Here is a 9,976-nt window from a genome sequence, read left to right on the forward strand (position 1 = left end):
ATGGCCAGTACACAGCAGGTGCTCAGTAGATGCCGAAGAAATTCAAAGAAAATGTAGGTATTGGTGAGAGCTGATAATCCTCTTGGGTATAAGGAACCGACTAAGAATTCTTCACCTGAGGATCCACTAGAAGTCATGGACCTCCAAAATTCTTTTTGGAATTTTTTTTGTGTTTTCATAACTAATAGTTTAACATAAATGGGATGCTTATTGTGTGGAAGGGTCAGCATACATTATTTGTACCACATGGATGTAAGTACTGCTGTCATCTTCATGTCATGTCCATGCACTTTGAGGTGCATGGCAGAACCAGAGCCTGAGCTCAGGTCTATGACTCCACATCTAGCCTTGTTCCACTGTGCCAGGGGCTCTGACATTTTGCTGGGGAGGGAGAAAAGGTTCTCAGAAGCATTCATGAGATACAAAAGGCTATGAGCCATGCATCAAATGAAAGAAGAAAGCATGCAGGTGTGCTCTGTCACAATAAAGGACCTGAGTGGGGAACATTACCACAGGTAAGGCCTTTTCCTATTTTATCGTGCTGTGGCTTCCTTCCTATTGGTGCAAAACTCCTGGAACCGCCCCATTCCAGAGCAGCAAGAGGAGTAAGTTTCCCCACCTCTGGTTTTGGAAAGGGTGGCGGCAGGAGGGCATGTATACTGGCTCTATTTTACAGTTATCTGTCTCGGACTGCAGCTGTGTGTGGCTGCTGGCATTGCGTCATTCATAGCTGCAGAGGGAGCACTGCGCTGCTGATGTTGCAGGATGTGACAGCCCTGTGTTTGGAGTCAGGTAAGACACTGGTGATGAGCTTCCTGCACAGGGGCCCCTTCCGGGTGCTGGTGGGGGTAAGAAGGGGAAGAAAAGGTATGGGAAGGCGAGGCCAGACTCAGATCCTGTACAGGTAATCCTCCAGCCTATTAAACCAAGCAGGTATAGTACTTTTGTGATAAAGTTGTGGAGCAAATCATCCCATTGAACAGCGTCCCTTAAAGAAAGACTTTTAGGGCAAGTTCTTATGACATTAGACTAGGAAGTACTTATGCTCCCTGTTTAGCTGGGCTGCATTCTTAAAAGTAAGAAGCATTCACTTCTGTGCTTTTCCTTTTTGCTCTGGCTGTGAGGAAGCTTGGAACTAAGTCTTGTATTCAGCTGCTATGCTTTTCTCTGCTAGAGTTTCTTAATAAAATTCTCGCCCCACCCCTGTCTCAGTTTCTTTATGTTTAGTGTTTTTGTGTTCGTGTGTGTTGTTAACTGCCTTAAGTCTACTCTGGAAGAAAGCAGGTGTAAAGGAAGGGCTAATTATTTGGTACAGGAGGTCAGAGGCTCCATGCAGTGGAGGAGAGTCCAGCAGGTCAAGGGAAGATACGGAGGCCACTGTACTAGAGATGCTCTAACCTAATGACTAATCCCTAGAGTTCTTGGGAAATCTTCTGGTCAGAAATAGTATTTTTCTCTTCTATGGAAAATAGAAGAGAATATTTTTAGTTTATGAATAATGTCAAGAACCCAGAAGAGCAGAAGACAAGGATAGGTACACAGAGAGTTGATGGCCCCTTTAAGTTCAGCCCAAGTGCCATTCTTCCTCTTTCCTGACACACCATGGTCTGTGCTTTTTTTTTTTTTTTTTTTTCCTTTTGGCAGTACTAGGGTTTGAGCTCAGGGCCTACACCTTGAGCCACTCAACCAGCCCTTTCTTGTGTCGGGTGTTTTTGAAAAAGGGTCTTGTGAACTATTTGCCCAGGCTAGCTTCGAACCTCAATCCTTCTGATATCTGCCTCCTGAGTAACTAGGATTATAGGTGTGAGCCACCAGCACCCGGCATGGTCTGTGTTTTAATGATGAATCAGGAGATTCTCTGCTGTAGGACTGAAGAGAAGGGATTCCTCAATTTTGTTGTCAGCTTTGTGTTCCAGGCATATGCCCAGTGGTGTGGGCATGAGTTCTGGGGATGACAAAGATGATCTGTAGTTAGATCCTGGCAATGGCAGTAACTCCATGTGTGCCTTAAGGGAGACACTTAACCTCTAAACCTCAAAAAACTGATTGTAAAGTGAGAAGTACAACACCCATGTAGAAAGGTGGCAGAGTTCATATAAATTGAAAAATAGCTGTCCAATAAAGAATCCTTTTATCTCTTTTCCTTTTAATCCTTATAATCCCTTTATCTCATTGCCGTTTGCCAAGGAATAAAGGACCTCACATGGTCACCACATATTTCAGAATGGATATTTTCTTCCATTCCTGTTCCCCCAGAAGCCAGAGTGGAATGCTTTACATTGGGGTGTTTTCTGAGCTGCCTGATGTGGGGATGGGAATCATTTCTCTTCCCTGGAGCCCTAGGGAATTCTTCTCCAAGTTGGCTGGAGGAATGTGGACCTGACATGGCAAGTGGTCAGATAGGAATGGTAAGTGGTCAGATAGGGATGGTTTTGATACCCACAGGCCCAAAGCTCCCTGAGCAAGAAATGTATGGTTGAAGATGAGGGAACTGGAGCCGCTGCTGAAACCATCCCTTGGGGTGGCTGCACCTGCTCAGTTTCCACAGACCCACTGCACTGGCTGTCATGGCTGCCTGCAGAAACTGCCCTTCAGGCCAACCTGGGCAGGAGCACAGAAGTATGTGATAAGATCTGTGAGACTATGACACAGGGAGGGAGTGGTCAGGAAGAGGAGTGAGAATCTGTTGGCTCCTGTTTTGAGAACCTTTGAAAACTGCCCTGTGTAGTCTTACTCCCATTTCCTGCATGGGGAGCAGGAAATGTTTCTCCCTTTTTCTCCCATTCCTCCCTATTTTTATCATGTTATACAAAATTTCTTTCCTAATAAACTTTACTATCATTTTATAGTTGAGAATAAAGAAAAAGAACACTGCCATGTAATGGAATGAGAGAGTACCTCCTTTTTGGTGAGGTGGACAGGCCCAGGTGGTAAAGATCAGGTGCTGTAGGACAGTGGCACCCAAGTGCTCAGCAAGCAGTCCCTAGCTAGTGAACCTAGCTTGTGGATTCCAGTTTGTCTTTATCCTGAGGACATGAGTAAGTAATGTGCAGAAAGCACTTAGAACAGGGTAAGAACTGGAAAAAACCTAAATTTCCAACAGTGACAGATTGATTCATTTATGGGATGGAATAGTATGTGATCAAAAAATAATCATTTCAAAATAAAAGTTTTATAAGCTACTATAAAGTTATAAAACAATACAGAATGGGTTTATGTTTTAAAGTAAACTTTTTTGAATAATTCTTAAGTTTACAAAAAAGTTCCAAAGGTAGTTAGCATTTCTGTCTGTCTATAGGTCATTATTTCCACTAATGTTAACATTGTCCATAGCTATGGTACATTTATCACAGCTAAAAGATAATATTGGTACATTACTAGACTGACTATATTTTTTACTAGCTTTCCATTAATGTCCTTTTTTCTTTTCTAGGATCAGCCCTTGATACCACATTGCATTTACTATTTTTGATTTTTAAAAGCTTGAGTATCTAGAAATGTGTCTGGCAGGGTAGAAGTGAAAATGTTAACAGTGATCATGGCAGAGTGGTGGAACTAAGGGGGATATTTATTTAAAAAAATAATAGTGCTTTCTCCTGGGCGCCAGTGACTCAAACATGTAATCCTAGCTACTCAAGAGGCAGAGATCATGAGGATTGCAGTTTGAAGCCAGCCTGGGCAAATAGTTCCATGAGACCCTATCTCGAAAAACCCTTCTCAAAAGTAGGGCTGGTAGAGTGGCTCAAGGTGAAAGACCCTGAGTTCAAGTCCCAGTACTGCAAAAATAAAAAATAATAGTGCCTTCTAACTTTTCTGTGTTTATTGTGTCACATAATTTTAAAACATTAAAAACCCATCTTGAGGCAGAGTTGGTGAACTCTGATTATTCCTAGTGTGGTTACACTGAATTGTGATTGCTTGTTTGCTTGCCCTTCTCTTTCTTTTTCTTTTTTTTCCCTTTGGCAGTACTGGGGCTTGAACTCAGGGCATCATGCTTGCTAAGCAGGTGCTCTTACCACTTGAGCCACTCTGCCAGTCTTTTTTTGTGTGATGGGTTTATTTGAGATAGGGTCTTACAAACTATTTGCCTGGAGCTGGTTTTGAACTGTGATCCTCCTGATTTCTGCCTCCTGAGTAACTAGGATCATAGGCATGAGTCACCGGCACCCAGTCTGCCCTTCTCTTTAGACAGAGCTCAAGAGAGTTCCCCTTCCCCATCTCGAAGCACAGGGCCAGGCATGAGAGAAAGCAGTCTTAGCACTCTGTTTTTAGCTTAAGGAAACTCCAGGTTTACGTTTCCTGTTCAGTGACCCCAGCCGAAGGACAGGACATGTTTGTAAAGTTTGCAGTCTTAAGGCTGACTCTCATGCCTGTCACTGAATGAATCGCTATGGCCAGAAGCAAGTTGGACAGGCCTTTAGATGACTTCCCAAAGAAAAGTCAGGGTTCTTCTATACAAAGGAGAGGAGTAGATGCTGAGCAGGTTAAACACAGCACCAGAGCCAGACCCTGAAGCAGGCATTTCAAATCTAATTCTTTTTTCTTTTCTTTCTTTTTTTTTTTTTTGTGGAACTGGTGTTTGAACTCAGGGCCTACACCTTGAGCGACTCCACCAGCACTTTTTTTTTGTGATGGGCTTTTTTTTTTTTTAGATAGGTTCTTGCAAAGTATTTGTTGGGCCAGGTTAGAATTTCGATCCTCCTGATCTGTGCCTCCTGAGTAACAGGATTACAGGCGTGAGCCACCAGCACCTGGCTTAAATCTCTAATTTTTTCCACCAGACTGTAAGCTTCCTGATGAGAGTAGGACCACAACAGCTGAACCTTAAGTCCCTTGCATGCAGCATAGTTTGTGGCATGTAGCAGAACCTAATTATTATGTAAGTGAATAAATACATCTTTTGGTAAATGAAACAGTTTAACTAGATGGCATTTCAACCAAGATGCTTTGAGTTAGAAATAACAGAAAAGTTGCTTAACAGTAAGGCACACACACCTGTTGGTTCATGTCTAGTGGAGCCTGGAAGTGAGGCATGGTTCTATCAGGCTTCCCATTTCTCTTTTAGTCTCCTGACTTCCCTCAGTATCATTCTCAAGTTGCTTTCAGGTAGCAAAATGGTTGCAACAGTTCCAGACATCATATTTGGATTTTGTGTCATCTAGATCAAGAAAGAAAATAGAATCTGTATCCCAGAATTCCTAGCAAAAATCCTGACATTCACTGTGGACCAAATAAAGTCATGTGTGAATTAGCCATTAAAGTCAGGGGTTGTATTTTGGCTTAGCCTAGATCTCATATCTGGCTAGCACCTTCAGCCTGTGCTTCTGGTTACTGTGCTGAATGGACTCTGAAGGTCATCACCTTGTTTTTTTAGATCATGTTCCATGCAGCTGTGCTCTTTGCACTTCACATTGTTGCCTCTGGTTTAATCAGGTTCTAATCAGTTTGGTCAAAAGGACTCTCAGCCTGGAGACTGGCCCCGGAGTCTATAATCCAGTGGAGACATTGCTCCAGGTCTTCTTTCTGAGTTGCCCATGGAGAAGTGGCCTGGCTGTCTCCCCAAATTGCTGATGGTGCAACCTTTGGCAGGGGCAGCCAAAACCCCATGCTGCTGTTGGTTGAGAGCCCAGCCAAAGGGAATGAGCCAGTACAGACTGAGCAACTGCAAGGCCTGGGCCCCTGGGGCCTCTGACCCCCTGGGTTAATGCCTGGACGCTGTTCTCAGCTGTCATAGCCAGAGCTGGAGACCAAGTGTCAGGACCACTGGGTTCCAGGCTCAGCTTGGTGGCTGGTGCACTGTGGGACCTTGGGCAAATCTCTAACCTTCCATGGGCCTCAAGTTTCCTGGAAGGTAAATGAGTAAGAGCTCCCCTGCCATTGGCCTTCCTCCTGAATATCACTCCTGACAGACTAGACATTTGGAGTACCACAGAGTAGTCCTGCCTGTCTAGAAACCAGCCCCTAGGTTATTTAGATTCTCTTCTTGGTGGCAGACCCTGCTGGACATTGGGGTCACAGAGGGAAGCTGAGCTGATGTCTACCTCAAGTAGCACACAGATGGCTGCAAAACCAGCCCAGGGTGTTAAAGTTTGTTACTTCACAGAAAAAAGGATGCCCACGTAGTTGTGGGGCTCCAAGGGGAGCAGCTAATTGCCTGCAACAGCCTGAAATCCTTCCCAGTGGGAGGAAGGTAGAGTTGAATTGTACGTAGCATTTTCCATGTGGAAAAGGAATGTGCATTCCTGTTGAAGGAACAGTGTGGGCAAAGGCTAGAGCAGAAAGGACTGCAACTGTTGAGGAAAGGGTGGGCCCCATGTGACAGGTGCAAGGAGAGAACAGTGTGTATGTTCGGGTGAGGAGACAGAGCTAAAGGGGAAGGAAGGAGACAGCAGGGGCTGACTTGAGCACAAAAGGATCTTGAGCCACAGCTAAAGCCTCCAAACTTAGAATGAGCAGACCATAGGACTTACAGGCATGGGGAGGGCCTAAGCCTCTGGAGTCCCAGCTCAGCCCACACCACTTCCTCCCATCCCTGGAGGCCAAAGGTCATACTATGCTGTCTGTTCAGGTCACTGTACCTCCCCCAATCTCAGATAAAGCTCTTCACAAAGCAGCCCATCATCCCAAACACCTCACAGTGGGCATATCTTCTGCCTTCTGGGCTTTCCCAGCAGCTTGGCGAGACAGCTGAGACACAAAGAACCCATAAATTGGTACAGAAACGGTTATTGAGTTCCGAAGGGCCAGGCCCTGACTTGGCCTCTGAAGAGCAGCAGACACAATTCCTGCTGGGAGCCCAAGTGTGACTGGGGAGACAGATACAAATACATAATCATGCCAATAATTATTTACAATTATTTATGAGGTAGTTGGAGAAGTTTTTAACAGGGAGTTGGCTAACCGGGGAAAGTGTCCCTATGGAAGTGACGCTGCAGTTTGAACCTGAGGATGCAGGGATGCGAGTTACTGAAGCAGCAGGGGGAAAAAGGTTATGTTATCAAGTGTAAGATGACCTCTCAAAGGTCATCGGGCCAGCAAGAGGCATCTGGGGCTCAGACTCTGGTCTGACCTGTTAAACTTCAGGCCTGCTGCCTCACAGACCCCTCTCATTGGTATTTTTGTCTCAAAATTCAAATGTCAACAGCAAAGAATGTTTATCTCCTTGGTCTCGGTGGATCCTCAGTGAGGTAGGGCCCTTTCTCCCCATTCCAGTGCAAAATGAAACTTAAGAAGTCTGAGTGATTCTTTCGTGTCCACACAGAAAGTCAGAACCAAGACAAGAACACACATCTCTGCACTCAGAGATAACCTGCTGAGATCATGGGAAAAAACTGCCCCTCTTCCCAGTTTTGCCTTGGATCAGGCCATCCCTGGGATAACAGACACTCAAGGGACTTTCCTGAGAAAAACTTCTGGAGACAGATGAGAGTAGCTCCAGAGATACGTTTCACTTAGGGACAGCCCCATCCTGAGACTGAGAGTGCCCAGGAACCCCAAGCAGTTGTTTTCCCATCCTCACTGCACCCCAAAGCAGACACTTGGACTGTGGTTCTTCCTGATCTTGAGATGTTGAACAGGGTTGCTTTTGGATGAAATGGAGTCGCATGAGCCCCAGACTGGGCAGACTGGGCAGGCAGTGTAGGCCTCTCGTTCAATCTCCCTAGGATGTGTGAGCACTACCATCAGAGAGACCTGAAAGCTGCAGACAGCTTTGGGTCCTAAGAGAATTTCAACCACCATTCAGGGACCTCGAGGTCCCATTGAGAGTATGTCTAGATCCTTAGGGAGAGGAGCTTTGGGGTCTGACAAGGGATTGGGTTGACTCTGGAGAGAAAATTCCAACAATAACAGATCACTTGTCAACAAGACAGGAACAGTAGAAGTATTTGAGTATATCTGGGAAATATATATTTGCTGTGTCTGTAGTTGTTTCAGTCCCTTTCATTCCCAAAGCACTCTCTCCCTGATTATCTCATATGTTCCACACTGACCCTCAGAACTGCCTTTTATGGAGCTAATGAGATTAAAGATGGAGAAACAAAGAGAGCTGCCCAAGGCTGCACAGAGAGGAATGAATCTGGACTCAGATCCATCCCTTCTTGACTGCCTCAGATCTGACCCTTTCCTGCAGCCTCTGTCTGCCCCTGCACCCTCTGCTGAGCTAGAGGTCTTAGAGGCCAAAGAACCAACCCCTACTCCTCCCTAGAGATCTGCCCAGGGAGGTAGGATGAACTGGACCAGATTTAATTCTGGTTCTGCCTTCTTCCCTGAGTGGCTCTGAGTTTGAGAATGTGGATCCAAAAATATTTTCATAAACTGAAAAACATTGAATCAGCACAACGAAGGGGAACCATCACTCTGCTGTTGGATACCGACATGAGTGACTTGGAACCAGGCCTTCCACAGGCTCACAGTCTTGGGGGAGGCAGATATGCAGACTCACAGCCTCAGCATGGCACATATAATGCGACAGCCAAGCAAGACAGTTCCTAGGAGAGTCAGAGAAGGCCCTGAAAGGAGTACGTGTTGGAGATGGGCCCCAAGAGATGTATGGGAGTTAACCAGATAGAAGAAGAGAAGAGGTGCATTTCAAGGGAAGGGACAACTTGTGCAAAGGCACAGGGGCTAGAAAGGGAATGGAGTCCAGTTGGAGCAACCAATCATGATGGAAGAAAATGAGTCTTGGCAAGGCTGGCCTGGACAGGGCAGAGAAAAGAAGATTTGGAGTTCTCAGTAAATAATGGAAGGGGAAAAAAGCAGGGAAGTGGCACTTGTACTAGGAATTACTTCCTTTTTTTTTTTTTTTTTTTTTACAGATTTAGAACAAACTCAAAGTGAGCAAGCAGACTGCCCAAGGCCTATGAATTAGGGAAACAACCAATAGCAGCTACATATAATCACATGATTATAGAGACCAGCAAGTCCCAAGGTCTGCAGAGTGAAATGTCAAGCTGGAGACTCAGGACAGCCAATGCTGTAGTTCCAGTATGAGTCTGAAGTTATCTGGACACTTCATGGCCCAATCAAGTTGATACCATCAAATTATCAAATGGCTAAAATTAACCCTCATAGCCTCACATCTACAAAGTGCCAGAGCTGGGGTTCAAACCCAGGTCTGTCTAACTTGGGAGTTCTTTGCTGCTGCAGCATTAGGCAGAGATTCAGGACTATCCTTTCCTAGCCTGGACTCCAGGGCTGAGCCAACTGGAGAGAAACAGTCAGTCACCAGCCAGGTTAGGCTATAGGCCAATTAGGTAACAGAGCAGGGCTTGGGCAAGGAGCTAACCAGCATCCTCTGTTTTAGGCAAGACTCCACAAAAGGCTTTACACCCTCTTGTTGGTGGGAGGAGACACAAGGACAAGGGATGGGGCTTCCTACCTCCACAGTCAAGCATCTAGACAGCTGTTTTTGTCACCCTTCTCCATTCGCTCCCTAGCTTGGAGAGCCATTGCTTTCAAAGTGGTTGGAACTGGAAAAGCTTGGAACCTGCCGTTCAATTCCACACCACGATGTAGGAGGCAAAATAGAGGCCCAGGGGAATAGGTGGGGGGCTTCCCATGGTCATTCAGTTTGTCTAATTCTCCAGCCATGTTTATAGATATTACTATAAAATTCCTATAGCAGACCTATAGGTTCTACTTGTAGGGGTTTAATATGTAAAGAAAGTGAAAGCCAAGAGGCAAGTCCAGGATTGTGGTTATGTGACCTTTTCCCTGCCAGCCACTGAGAAAAACATAGACCCACCTGTGTGTCTCCAGTGTCAGCACAGTGCCAGCCATAGAGAATATGTGTGTCCATTCAACTGTGTCCCTACATGTTCCTAGAGGTCTGGGGTACATATGAGAGACACAAAGGATAGGTTTTCAGCAGAATCTTCATGGCTTGGGGCTTGTTTAAATGTGGATACAGAGAAAATGAGCTGAGGATAATATAACCCAGGGTCCATCCCCCAGGTACATGGGTTAGCCTCTGATT

Source organism: Castor canadensis, chromosome 7 (genome assembly GCF_047511655.1).
Source record: "Castor canadensis chromosome 7, mCasCan1.hap1v2, whole genome shotgun sequence".
In the NCBI taxonomy this organism is placed as follows: domain Eukaryota; kingdom Metazoa; phylum Chordata; class Mammalia; order Rodentia; family Castoridae; genus Castor; species Castor canadensis.